The sequence below is a fragment of the Euprymna scolopes genome, chromosome 3 (genome assembly GCF_053919585.1).
Source record: "Euprymna scolopes isolate OS-2025 chromosome 3, ASM5391958v1, whole genome shotgun sequence".
In the NCBI taxonomy this organism is placed as follows: Eukaryota; Metazoa; Mollusca; class Cephalopoda; order Sepiida; family Sepiolidae; genus Euprymna; species Euprymna scolopes.
Genome location: NC_136484.1, coordinates 179656714 through 179672441, shown reverse-complemented (window position 1 = coordinate 179672441; position 15728 = coordinate 179656714). Strand labels below are relative to the sequence as shown.

The window sequence follows — 15728 nt, the reverse complement described above, 5'->3', positions numbered from 1 at the left end:
GATGTTTCCCCTGATAGTAGCCCTCTACACCAAAGTGGCAATGTGCCTTGTTTGGGGTGAAAATGTAATAAAAAAAATAAAATGAAAAGTAAAATTCTTAAGATTTGATTACACCTGGAAAAGTAAAGTATAAGAAATTCAACCTGGAAAAGTAAAGAACAAGATATTCTAGTAAAGTAAAAAAAAAGAATTTTTTAGACTTAAAATATTGCAGCTAAAAATAAAATTTGAATATTGATAAATATTTTATTTATTATTTGCATATGTTGTTGTTTATTGTTGAGTTAGAAAGGGTGTCAGTCGCTGGATTGAACTTATTTCCCCCCTATTATTTGCATATATTTATGTAGTGAAAATTGTTTGAATAAAATTAATTCATTAGTTATTTAGTTAGCAGATGGAATTAATAATTTTATAATTTACATAAAAATTAATAATTTTATTATATCATAATTAGGATCATTTAATTCAGTTTGTAGCTGCAATATTTTAAGTCTAAAAAATTCTTATTTTTTACTTTACTAGAATATCTTGTTCTTTACTTTTCCAGGTTGAATTTCTTGTCCTTTACTTTTCCAGGTTTAATAAAATCTTAAGAATATTACTTTTCATGCGCGCATTTTTCCATATAATCCATGATTTTTCCAGGCATTGCTATTGTATTAATATATAAATTTATAATATTTATTAATGATTGTCTAAAAAAATAGCTCTCAAACACACATTTATGCAATATTTATCATTCAATCACAGTATTTCCGAGCCAGGGTCTCTACCGAGACTGCGGTTTATGAATTCGTGATCTGTATAGAGCGTAAACTAACAAAAAAGAAGATGACACTCGGTGTCTTTTTAGATATTGTTGGAGCTTTTGATAACATACCATTCAGTAGTATGTTCAAGTTGCTACGAGAACTCAATGTGCCACCAGTACTCATCCGATGTATTGAGTATATGGTGAGGCACAGAACAGTTCAAGTAGAACTATTGAGGGCAACTGTTAAAAGGGAAGTAGTTAAATGAACCCCCAAAGTGAGATTTTATCACCTTTACTATGGAACTGTATGCTGAATCCTCTTTTAAAGTTAGGCTTTTAAATATAAAAAAACGATACACGGGATTGAACCTAAAATCTTTCCACCAACCCCCGATACTCTAACCTTTACGCTAACATGTCATATTGGCAAAATCGCAGTAAAAAATATTTGTATACAAAAAAAAAGTTATGCAAAATAAAAAAAAGCGTTAGTCACTTATGTACTTACTCTCCGGTTTGTGAACCCACATATTTTGTTGTAACTTTTTTTCTACTGAACCAATTTTCGAAATTTTTTTTCAAAATGTAGCTAATGAGGTGTTCTATCCAACTTTTTAACCTGTTTGAAATTTGGTTGCGAACCGAATTAGTGGTGGGGGTTTGAATGTGTCTGTATTCATTCAATTTCGGACTTAAGCATATATTCAACCACTACCGTGGTTGAATGATAAGAAATAATAGCTATTCAAACCATTTCGTCTGCGAGTTTCCCTTATTTGAAGGTAATATCTGTGTTATCATTTAAATAATAAATACATTCTCAAATAATAGATTATTGATGAGCAGCTAAAAACGTAACATGTGCGCTATTAAAGAATGTAATCAATTAAATTTGCCATATAAATTGCTATCGTTTTATTTAATGCTTGGTGATTTTTTTCTAAAAAACTGCTAGTCAATTTTATCTAAGTGAAGCAGTATATGCATGTATACGTGTTTCTGTCTGTATGTAAATATTTCGGCACACTTAAAACTTTTAGTCATATAACAAAAATAACCAGGAAATAGTAATAATAATCTGCGGATGGTTAATAATGAGAAAGTTCTGCTTGGACGGATGTATAACGTGTGGTGAAATATGTTGGTAAGATAATATGCAAAAATGTTCATTAAAATGGTAAATATAGTTCTATTAGACATGTGCAAATTCAATTCTAGCTAACACTTATTTTTTTCTATCCGTTATGTTCACTAAAACACTATTTTAATTTCATTTAAAAATTCATAGACAGCAATAGAGTTGTTAATTTATGTGTTCGTATAACTAAAATATATATAAGTAAAAAAGTTTATTAATGTGCTGTCTAATTGTGTCACTTTTGCTAAATGATCATTTAAATTTAGTAAAGAGTTTTTCGAATAAACATTATATATATAAATATATATATATATATATATATATATATATAGTCTTTGAAGTTTTTAACATTTGAAACTATACAAAAAATTATTTTTTATCATTCGTTGAAAAAAAAACATCTAGTCAGTGAGTCATTTAATCACCTGCAATCACTGCATCAACTCTCAAATTTACTATAATACCATTTTTTTATTTTTCAAGGGATAATCAGTTGTTTACCATGAAACACTGTTTCGGGGATTTAAAAACAAAACAGTGTATTACATCATGGCTCCCCAGCAGTGTTGATCAAACACCACCACCCTTAATCTTAGGAAGAAGACAAGTTACAAAAATTTTGATCCAATTTCCTATTCTTAATTGCAATTACTAACCTTTTCATAGTATAAAAATGAATTTCTTACCTGTGCGATTCATCAATATACATACATACATACATACATACATACATACATACATACATACATACATATGACAGTTCCACTAAGAAATTCGTTTCTTATCGGTGAACACTTTCAGTTGAATTAAAGTCGGTCAGTTTAGCCCTTTTGCATAGATCAGCGTATAACGATTAGATCACTGTCTAACTGACGTAAATGAACATTTAAAAGTAAGATGTTTCAATTCAACGTTATTTCACGCGGTTAATGGTAGTCGAATGGATTGCGTCTTCGCTAATCGAGCCAGAGATGTCTCGTGTTGCGGGGTTCAAATCGTTCGACTGGTATTAATCGTGACACCCTGAACTGAAAATTCCCGAAAGGATGAAACACTAGTGTCTGTAGGTATTTAATTATTATAGTAAAAAAATAATTATATATATATATATATATATATATATATATATATATATATATATATATACATACGGCATCATTTAATCACAAAAATTAAATCCATTTCTTGGCCTTCGGGACAAGATCAAAGTGTAGCATCTGTTCTTCAGATGCTGCACTTCCATTTCTTGTTCTCTTTTGGTGGAGGAGAAATCCTTCACGACTGAGACAATTTTTATTTTTGTACCTTTTCTCCACGTTAAAAAACGACCCTGGTGTCTAACTCTGTCCCGTGGGGAGGCATAGTAAATAGGTATAATTATTACATGAAGCAAGATAACCAGATATACAACGCTATACAGACAAACAAGTGTAGAGCGCTAATGTTGATTTTTTAAAATTATTTTTTATATGCTTACATTAAAGTTTAAAATCGAAACGCCAAGTAGCAAGATTCAATCGTGCTTCAAATAGAAACATTAATTTAGAACGCGCCTGTCTTATCAAATACCTTATTGCGTGTTTAATACAGTGTGCCCTTCTGCTTGTACGCTGATAAAACTTCTCAAATCTCTTCCGATGTTGGGATATATAAGGGGGTAAATATAAGTGAAAATAAAACTGTACTCTATTACATCTGATTTTATCGATTTACGATTGTTGATACTTATCAGAATCAAAGTACATTTGTGGAAAAATGATAAAAACTGATCAATCATTTCGGAATCTATACGATCTGACGCCCCTTACAAAATAGTGCCTCATATATATATATATATATATATATATATATATATATATATATATATATATATATATATATATATATATATATATAATTTGAGGCTGCACATTTTCAAAGGTAGGGTAACCAGTTAAATATAACGAGGTTAATACAAGAGTGACCCATACGAAAATAGAGCAAGTTATACTTTCAATTTGTCTTTACGTAAGCAGTAATTTTGTGCTATTCAGTCATGATCATGTTTCGGTCTTCTAGTATTTAGTAACTAAATTCATCTTTAGGCAACAACGCTTATTTTCGGAACCGGAATTTTTAATGAAAAACGAAAATCAACTTTTGGCAAATGATTTTTGTTGTTGTTTGTTTGTAAACGGATCGTGGGGGTGAAGTTCAGCTGTGCAGAAAACAGAGTTGATTGAGTGCGGATTTGTTAGTTTATTTATTTTCCTATTTGTGTATAGTCAATACACAATTAGGAAAATAAATAAACTAACAAATCCGTACCCAATTAATTCAGTTCTCCGCAGAGCTGAATTTCAACCCCATGATTCGATTACAACAAAAAGAACAAAATAAAACGTCTTTTGACGAAAGTTGATTTTCGTTTTTCATTAAGAATTCCGCTTTCGAAAATGGGGGTTATTGCATGAAGAGCTCTATAGTTAAAATACTAGAAGATCGAAACATTCTTATGACTATATAGTAACAAATTACTGCTCGTGTAAAAACAAATTATATATATATATATATATATATATATATATATATATATATATATAAAAGGAGGACTACTTTTTTTTTCTCCATATAATTTTATTTTATCTTATCTGACATAAAAATATGTTATGCAAAGTTGAGTGACACTAGGAATCAGTTTAAAGTGATACTAACTTTTTCGTAAATACATACATGCATACATACACACATATTTGGAGAGAGAAAGAAAGATATTACATATATCGAATGATTCAGTATATGCGTATGTGTGTAAGTGTGTTTTTGTCCGAAAGTCTGTATGTTCAGAAAGAGAAATTTCGTTTTGCCTTCATAACTGGAAGCGTTCAGTGTAGAAAAAAATCACATTGCTTGGGTTTCTAAATTGTACTTGTTTAAATCTCGCGTGAACACCTGCGGCAAACGGCATTCTCGCGAACGACGAGCAAATTCTCGTTTCTTAAAAGAATCTATTTGCCGAAGCCAAATAATTTCTTCGGCTTTCAAATGCATTGTTAATATTTGGTAGAAGCATTATATATATATATATATATATATATATATATATATATATATATATATATATATACATATATATCGAGCTCCGACATATATGCATATATATATATATGTGTGTGTGTGTGTGTGTGTGTGTGGATATTTATGTGAATTTGCGTGTAAGCGTGGGGCTATTCAAATGAATGTTAACAATACCTTATAAGTTAGGTCGTACTCAAATATATGGAACCGTGAAAGGACATTTCACATGGAGAAATTTTTAAAATTTAGTTATAGTTATTTGGATATTTTTTTCTTGGAGTAAGTTTATTACGTAGCTTAATGGCATTTTAAAAAGGAAAGTGCGATAGGCGTTGAAACTCACACACTACCAAATACATACACACCCATATATACACACATATACATATACATACACACATCTCTCTCTCTCTATCTCTCTCTCTCTTTATATATATATATATATATACGCCACATTATAATACATACCAAATTATATTTTCTTTACATATATATATATATATATATGTATGTATGTGTGTATGTATGTAGGCATGTATGTGTGTATAGGAGGATCCTTCTGAAATAATGCATCCTGTTTTATTACTAAAAAAACTTAACCACGAGAACTTGTGGTATTATTAAACGAGCTTTTAACGCTGCATGTTTTTTTTTTACTTAGTTACGATAATTCGCAAAAAATTGTGACAAATTATGTGGTGCTGGCTGCGTCTTGGTGTCAAGAGGGTGTTTTATCACTTCCACTTTCATCTGCGGTCTGAAATTGACGAACACATCTCCTAATTGTGCTGACATCAGGTCATTCATAAGCATTCAACTGGCTCCGCTTAATGTCAATCGATTAAATTTTTCTGCATAGAGGGATTTCATTGCACACCCCTTTTTTGATACACATTTATGACATGTTCCTTTTCTTTTGAGTCGCGCATTGTCAATATCTGCAATATAGAAAGGATTATTGTATTCATTCTTTGTTAGATGTTTTCTGTTACTGAGACAACAAAATAGACTTCTATTAATAATAATTGTAATGTAAATTACTATATATCTCTATGAGGAATGTCGTGGTAAGAATATACGCGTCCTTGAGTAATAGGTGGGCTTTTGTCCTGATTCTCATCCAGAAGGGATTTTGATTATAAGAAATTATAATGTTCGCATCTTAAAAAGTCTTGAAGTCTTTATAAACTTACGACCTCTACTTTTGTTCTTTTCACACCAGATTAAACTTAACTGCCAACTCAACTCTGTTGCAAATCAAATGCAACATCGACTTCCTACTTCCAACTAATTTATATCGGGCGCCCAGCCTCGTTTTGATTAAAGGGGTGGTCGGGTCGGTGAGCCGAAATTCATCTCGTAAATAAGTAAAGCCCCCTACACAATTCTTCAGAGTGATACACTGCAAATACCAAACTTCTTGCATAACAATTTGGCTCTAAGGTCATGTTGCTATTTTCAAGATCGGTTGATAGCATGCGACACCACATATCACTACCTTAGGATAAAATTTATATAAAAGAAATCGATGAGCTTTGTCTCTTGAAAACAACGCTCTCGACAAAACAAGAAAAATCTCATTTCTGTTTTGGCTATTATACTTACTATCGGCATTAGAATAATTATATATATCCAAAAAGAATATATATATATATATATATATATATATATATATATATATATATATATATATACATATGTATATTCTTGCTTATGAAGACATTTTAAATGGTAATCCGAAAGCCAAACCAATTTTTTCTTACAAAAGAATCCAACAGTCAAAATTTTAAATCCAGTTGTTGAGAAAAAGTTGATAAAACCAACTCAAATTGATAAAAATTGTTCATTCAATCAGCATTAGAAACATGGCAAAATTTATCTTCAGTTGAATAGAAGAGAAGAGAATAGAGATAGAAAAACCAACATGCCAGCTTCCATCGTTGGTAAAGAAATATATATATATATATATATATATATATATATATATATATATATATATATATATATATGATGGTTGCAACGTCTTATCAGACGAGTGCAGCTCACTAAGACACAGTCCATGAGCCCAAAAATTACATTTTTTTTTTTAGTCCTACCGGTGAATTCACACGCTAAAGCAGGCATGGCACGGAAGACGGTCATTGAAATCAATTATTATTTCAGCATTTCAAGCCTCCACACTTCACAAATTTCCCATTGCCACAGGACCATTTTTATAGATAAATGCCTGAGGGAGTATCTATACACAGATCATGTTACAGAGTCCTAGCTGCGTGCGACAGCTAAATCTCTCTCCCTGTTCAAAATGTTGAAATCCAGCAACAAGCAAAAAAGATAAATAGCAACAAGTAAAACTGGAGACCAGCTGAATGCGGTCTTCCGCTTTATGTTTTTTTGAATAAAAGATTTACTTCTCCTAGAAAGGTTACCTACACCACGGCTTACGGGAGGCCTCTTCACCCGAACACACATACATACACACAAACACATATGGTGCTAGTTGGCCGTTGCCCCCTTAAAAGGGTTCATTCGCCTTTGAAAGGTCTTGTTTTTAATCCTTAAGGGAGACTAGCGACCCTCCTAACCAAAGAAGTCTGATGAGGGAACGGGTTTAATCGCCGGTTACCCGATGATGAGTCAGGTAGTACTGGGTTGCATGGTACCAGTAGCATATGCCATGACCTGACATATATATATATATATATATATATATATATATATATATATATATATATAGAAAGAGAGAGAGAGAGATAGGGAGAGAGAGAGAGGGAGAGAGACGTATGAATTATATATATATATATATTGTTTATATATATACAAATAGAAACACACACATACATATATACGAGTTGAGGAATTGCTAACGTAATCAGGATCATTATTATTGATAGTCTAATACGTCTCATTAATTATGATAATAAGTTAGCAGTGCGTCAGCAATACTGCAGCACTGCACTTGTCTTAGTGCATGAACCTTGCGGTGTTAGCCACACGTATATATATATATATATATATATATATATATATATACATAAATATATATATATATATATATATATATATATAGTTAAAATCTAATGGAACTATCATCTGAAGAAGTTGGTGGCGACAGGATATTTTTATGGACACATTAATCCTAAAACTGCCTTCCCATTACGAAACAGCTGTAAAGAAACAAAAATCCAGGAAAAAATGAACATAACTTATAAAAACAGAAAGTAAATCTTTAATTTTAATAATTTTGCACTACATCTATCTATCTATCTATCTCTCTGTCTGTATGTCTGTCTGTCTGTCTGTCTCTCTCTCTCTCTCTATATATATATAGATATATATATATATATAAATAAAAGCAAAGCCATGTGGTTTTTACCTAATATACGCTATGGTAAACTTAAAACTAATATAAATAACAGTTTCTGAGGCAGTTAGGATACAAAAAAAACAAGCTTTTCCCCAATCCAAAAATGTAATCAATTTTCAAAAAATAAACTAAAATAATGAATTTTTTTTTTCAGACAGTGCAGTAGTCCAAAGAGAAGTATGCCCTGGTCAAATGGGACCTAATAATAAAAAAGAGAGAAATATAATCTGGCAACTTTCATTATCGGCTTACTTAGAAAAATTGATTTCAAGCGTGAGGGGAATCAGTCCGTGAAAGCTAGTATTAACTGACCAGAAATTGTATAGACAGCATAAAACATACCTTTCTATAAAGTGTTAAATTCGATGTCATTATTAAAAGAAATTGTAGGGGTGATGATTATAATTCTTTAGGGTTGCAGAATCATAGCTTATTAAGACTGTCAGAAAGTCATGATGATGATAAGGATGACAGCATGATAATAATAATAATAATAATAATAATAATAATAATAATAATAATAATAATAATAATAATAATAATAGTAATTTAGTAATTATAGTAACACATTTAGTAATAAGTATATCCTTTTAGGAATAATTATATATATATATATATATATATATATATATATATATATATATATATATATATATATTTAAAGTGATGGTTGTGTAGTTCCAACGAGAGAAAAATTGTATATTTAAAAGAGTGTAGCCATCAACAATTGTGGTTTTTTTTTAAAGGTTTTCATCATATTTTTATTTTAAAATATTTTTATAACGCGTTTCGAGCTTAGGGTGTGCTCTCTTCAGATATTTTCGTAAAAAGTTTTTCTTTAAAATGGGAGTTTGTAGATATGCCTCCGCTGATATTAAATATGTTTTTCATAGTGGTGCAATGCGTGTGTTCAGTGTTCAGACGTTCTGTCTCCAACTTTAAGTGTTCACAGTGACCGGTCAAAGTTAGTTTCAAAGAGTGTTTTTTAGTCCATCTGGTGAAGGTTTTTATGGCTTTTTAGGGTTCTTTTTAAAGACTTTCTTTCCCCATATATAGCATACACTCACACACAATCACATACGCATACATATACATTCATGTACATGTACACATGCACACGCACACGTACGCAGGCACACACCCATACACACACGTACATACATAGAAATATTTGTAGGAGCATACATATATACACATATACATACCCACCTACACACCCACACACGTACTCGCATACATCCACCGCTAACAATTATTTTTATTTTTTTTATTTTTTATTTTATATATACATATATATATATTTATATATATATATATACTTTTTTTCAACCAAAACACGCATGTATATATGCGCTTAATCATTCCGACATACGTACACGCACCCACACACACACAAGTAAGATGGAGAATAGGTAGAAGGTATATATACACACACATACACGCACATACACACATATATGTACACACATATATGTATGTGCACATACACTCACAAACATCCACATACTATGTAGGCACACACACATACACACACATGCACACACACAGACATATGCAGGGGCTCACACATACGCGTATATCCATATCCACACGAATACATTTACCCACTCATACATGTGCATACATATGTATATAAATATACACATACACACACATATATACGGATGTGTATACACTCATCCACCCATATATATATATGGGCACATGCACTCACAATCACACACACACATACATATTCATACATTCCACCTTGTGTATATATTGGTTGAAGTTTCCTTTCCAATCCATGCACATATGCATACACGGATTCGGTCACCCAAACATAAGTGCACGTATACATACAAACAAGATGTAGCATAGATAACAGATGATATATAATTATACACACACGCATACACAATCATATGTGCACCTTTCCTAGACATACTGATAAAGATTAAAGACAATAACATTATCACAGACATTTACCGCAAACTTACAGACACCCAACAATACCTACACTTTAAAAGTCACCACCCTAAAAGCTGCATAAAATCAATTCCCTACACCCTAGCACGTAGAATCTGCACCATAATCACGGACAATAACCTTCGAAAAATCCGACTCAAGGAACTACGAATAAATTTAAGAAAAAGAAAATACCCATCACAACTTATAGACAAAGGGATCCAACTTGCGACAAATATACCAGTAGAAGATTTGAGAACCCCTAAAGAACGAAACAAAGAACAAATCCTAACATACGTCTCCACACACAACACAAACAACCCAGAGCTTTTCACAGAGATAACGAAAAACCTCGTCCTACTTAACCAAAACAGCAAACTAAACAATTTCCTTAAAACAACAAAAATAATAAAAAGCAAACGCCAACCCAAAAACCTAAAACGCATTCGTACCTCATCCAAACTCAATCAAGACGCAACAAAAGGAGTCACAAAATACAACACACAACGATGTGGAGTCTGCAACATAATATTAGAGGGAAACACATACACATTTACGAACCCCATACAAACATTCAAAATTAAAAAAAACCTAGATTGCACCTCAAAAAACGTGATCTATGTAATAAAATGTCCAGCATGCGGTAAATCCTACATAGGCGCTACAAAAAACCTTAGTAATAGAGTAGCCCTACACCGATCCAACATCAAAATCGCGGAAATAGACACCTACATGTATCACAACATATACACACATGCAGTGGAAGCAGATTCGAGATAATGCCCATCTTCCAAACTGACAACTACTTCTACTTGCTAACTCAAGAAAAAAATTTCATAGCAAAGTTTAACCCCGCCTTAAACATCTCTCCATAATTATACACATAAATAGGCAAAACACAAAATACACTTACACGCATGCATGCTTGGGTAGGTGTGCACCCTCACACACGAAACAACAAAAAAGCACAATAAGGCACACGCACACTTTCGCGGGTGCGCGCGCCCATACCCAGTACAGTACCATTTCTCTTAAATAAACAAACAAGTAGAAATTAAACGTATGTATGTGTATGTGCGCGCGTGTGTACGTGTGTATATGTGTGTGTGCGTGGGTGTGCACATATGATTGTGTATGCGTGTGTGTATAATTATATATCATCTGTTATCTATGCTACATCTTGTTTGTATGTATATGTGCACTTATGTTTGGGTGACCGAATCCATGTATGCATATGTGCATGGATTGGAAAGGAAACTTCAACCAATATATACACAAGGTGGAATGTATGAATATGTATGTGTGTGTGTGATTGTGAGTGCATGTGCCCATATATATATATATGGATGGATGAGTGTATAAACATCCGTATGTATGTGTGTGTATGTGTATATTTATATACATGTGTATGCACATGTATGAGTGGGTAAATGTATTCGTGTGGATATGGATATACGCGTATGTGTGAGCCCCTGCATATGTATGTGTGTGTGCATGTGTGTGTGTATGTGTGTGTGCCTACATAGTATGTGGATGTTTGTGAGTGTATGTGCACATACATATATGTGTGTACATATATGTGTGTATGTGCGTGTATGTGTGTGTATATATATCTTCTACCTATTCTCCATCTTACTTGTGTGTGTGTGGGTGCGTGTACGTATGTCGGAATGATTAAGCGCATATATACATGCGTGTTTTGGTTGAAAAAAAGTATATATATATATATATATATAAAATAAAAAAATAAAAAAATAAAAATAATTGTTAGCGGTGGATGTATGCGAGTACGTGTGTGGGTGTGTAGGTGGGTATGTATATGTGTATATATGTATGCTCCTACAAATATTTCTATGTATGTACGTGTGTGTATGTGTGTGTGCCTGCGTACGTGTGCGTGTGCATGTGTACATGTACATGAATGTATATGTATGCGTATGTGATTGTGTGTGAGTGTATGCAATACATGGGGAAAGAAAGTCTTTAAAAAGAACCCTAAAAAAGCCATAAAAACCTTCACCATATGGACTAAAAAACACTCTTTGAAACTAACTTTGACCGGTCACTGTGAACACTTAAAGTTGGAGACAGAACGTCTGAACACTGTACACACGCATCGCACCACTATGAAAAACATATTTAATATCAGCGGAGGCATATCTACAAACTCCCATTTTAAAGAAAAACTTTTTACGAAAATATCTGAAGAGAGCACACCCTAAGCTCGAAACGCGTTATAAAAATATTTTAAAATAAAAATATGATGAAAACCTTTAAAAAAAAAACACAATTGTTCATGGCTACACTCTTTTATATATATATATATATATATATATATATATATATATATATATATATATAATTTAAAAAACATAAAGATGTCGATAATAATAATAATAATATTTATAATAGCAGCAACAGGGATAGTGACATGAATGATTATGTTAATCATATACCGGTATTGATAAAAGTAAATATACATATATATACAAATACACACACACACAAACACACACACACACATATATATATATATTTATATATATATATATACATACGTATACAGGCATACACGTACTTACAAATATATACCTACCATAATTACACATACTTACCAACTTGTATACATGCTTAAGAACACCCATAGACATACAAGTATATATACATATATATACATATATATATATATATATAAATATACATATACCCACACATATATATATATAACTTTCAACACACGTATACATATACATATGAATCAGAAAAATAAATAAAGTAACAACCTTCACATATATGTATTTATATACATATTGATACACATACATAGGCACACATAATGACAATTATATGCACTGATACAAATTATAACAGATGCTAAAACTGCTACAATCCTTACCACCACCACAACCACCGCTCAAGAAGATATCTCACTACTGATGCTATTCTCTATCTGTATTAAAGACAAGTACGTCAAAGAAGGGGGTACTGCTGCCACATCAAGACAGACGCTGCTAAAAAGAGCCTATCCTGCCTTGACAAAGTACAAAATATACTTCGTAGCTTAGTGGGGGATGCCCTTTTCTCTTCACTGAAGCCTCTCTCCTGCAGAATAGTCGTTGCTAGATTCTCTTTGTTTTATCGTTATTTTAATGGAAAGTGCTCGTCTGAGCTCCAAACAATCGTCCCCCCCTCGCCAATCTTTCACGAGAAACTATCGTCTGGCTAAAACTACAATCAATAATTTTCCCCAGTTTTTATCTCTTTTCTTTGACCTGTTTCCACCTGACTACAACTTGCATGTCTTCAAGTCCAATATAAACAAATTCCTGGCAAACCACCCCTTTAGTAAGACACACTATCAATTCCCCAATACTAATGATTACTACAATACTATCTCATTGACTACTGCGTACGCAATAGCGCTTATCCCTGAGTGGCTTCGGGGCCTTGATAAGTGATGAACTCCATGTATAAAAAATAAAATATAAAATAAAACAAAATAAGAACAGCCGGCAGTAGTAATAGTTATTTCTATAATTCAATATAAAAGCAATAAACTATGTAAGATAAGATGACCAAGTTCTGCAGAATTGGTTGAAAAACTAGAATAACAATGTATAGTAGTAATAATAATTATATAAAAAAATATAAATCTCTAATGTATCTTTATTGTACATTTTAACAGATGGACTATGCCATTTCAAAATTGCAATACTTCTATTTTGCCCTATGATTGCATTGGAAAATCAGTTCTCTCTTTGTATTGATTACATTCTTGGATTGGGGAAAATTTATCATCCTAACTGCCCCATAAACTGTTATTTATATTAGGATTAAGTTTACCAAAGCGTATATCATGTAAACCCTACACCCCTTTGTTTTCATTAATATATATATATATATATATATATATATATATATATATAGAGAGAGAGAGAGAGAGAGAGAGAGAGAGAGATAGATAGATAGATAAGTGTAGTGCAACACTTTTTTTAAAATTCAAAGACTTATTTTTTCTTTTTTATGAGTTATGTCTATTTTCTCCTGAATTTTTTTCTTTACAGCGGTTTCGTTAGTGGGAAGGCAATTTTACGATTTATGTGTCCATAAACATATTCTGTCGCCACCACCTTCTTCAGATGATAGTTCCATTTGATTTTAGCAAAAAAATGTATATATATATATATATATATATATATATATATATATATATATATATATATATATATATATAAATATATATATATATAAATATATATATATATATAAATATATATATATATATATATATATAAATATATATGTATATATATACATATATATATATATATCTTCTACGTCTGGCTAAGGTTCAAGCACCTGACAAGTAATTGTCACATGTATGATGTAAACAAAAAACAAGGCCGATAGTCCCGTGCTCTCGTGTAATGAATGAATGCGTGAATGTAGGATTGACATGAAATTCTTAAAGATAAACTGAAATGACCGAAAAATGGACTGAAATGACTTAAATAAATAAAAAAGTAAATGATTAGAATGACTTTAATGAAATTAACGATGAATTAACTGACCTTTAGAATGACTTGAGTGCCTGAAAAATAACTCTAATCCTTCAACACCAATTTTAATGATCTGGAGAATGAGTTTAATGGCTTTGAGACTGGCTGGTTTTAAAGCGGGTGATCATTTTACATTAAATTAATACAGAAAGGTGATCCTCTACGTTATATCACAAAGTTACAAACATAAGTACAACATGTAGTAAGAACAGATACTACACTTTGATCCTGGCCAAAAGGCCAAGAAATTGGCATTTATTTGCTTCCCCACCGAGCAAATAAGACACAAGGCCTATTTTTAATGTGAGGAGTGAAGGGGTAATGTGGAGTTTAGATTAACCTACACCCACTTTACAAAAATATAGTAAACGTTAACAATTTATATATTTAATTAGTTGACTTTAGAATTACTTAAAACGGCAACTAACAAACAAGACTTGAGTGCGTGTATTCAAACCCATATGAATGAAAAAAGACTTGATCACCTCAACATTAAATGACGTAAAGGTTTTCGCAAAACACTTTCAATTTCTTCACTGCTTTAAGGAGACATGCGTCTAATCACATTTACGACACGGTCAGTCTACCCAGTGCTATAAATGATTTAGCCAGTTTTTCTCATCAAATTATTACATGATCAGCCAAGATAAATTATTTGAATTTTTTTATGTATAAAGTATTGCCAATCACTTTAACAAAATGTTTATTCTGTGTCAAGCAATATGGATTACGTTTTGAACGTTCAGACATTAACGTTATGAGTGTAATATTACAGAGGATAAATGAATCCATTGCAGAGGGCTTTAATTTTAGAGTTAGAGATCTTGAGACATCACAGGTCAAGAATACGTTTGGTTTATTAGTCTGCTTAATAAACTAGCTAGTTATTGGATATTTGGAAGT

General features: G+C 31.7%; 1 pseudogene; it reads right to left on the bottom strand.

Moving 5' to 3' along the window:
• Positions 1-14904: 14904 nt before the first annotated feature.
• LOC145264114 (U2 spliceosomal RNA) lies at positions 14905-15077 on the bottom strand (annotated as a pseudogene).
• Between the last annotated feature and the right edge of the window lie 651 nt (positions 15078-15728).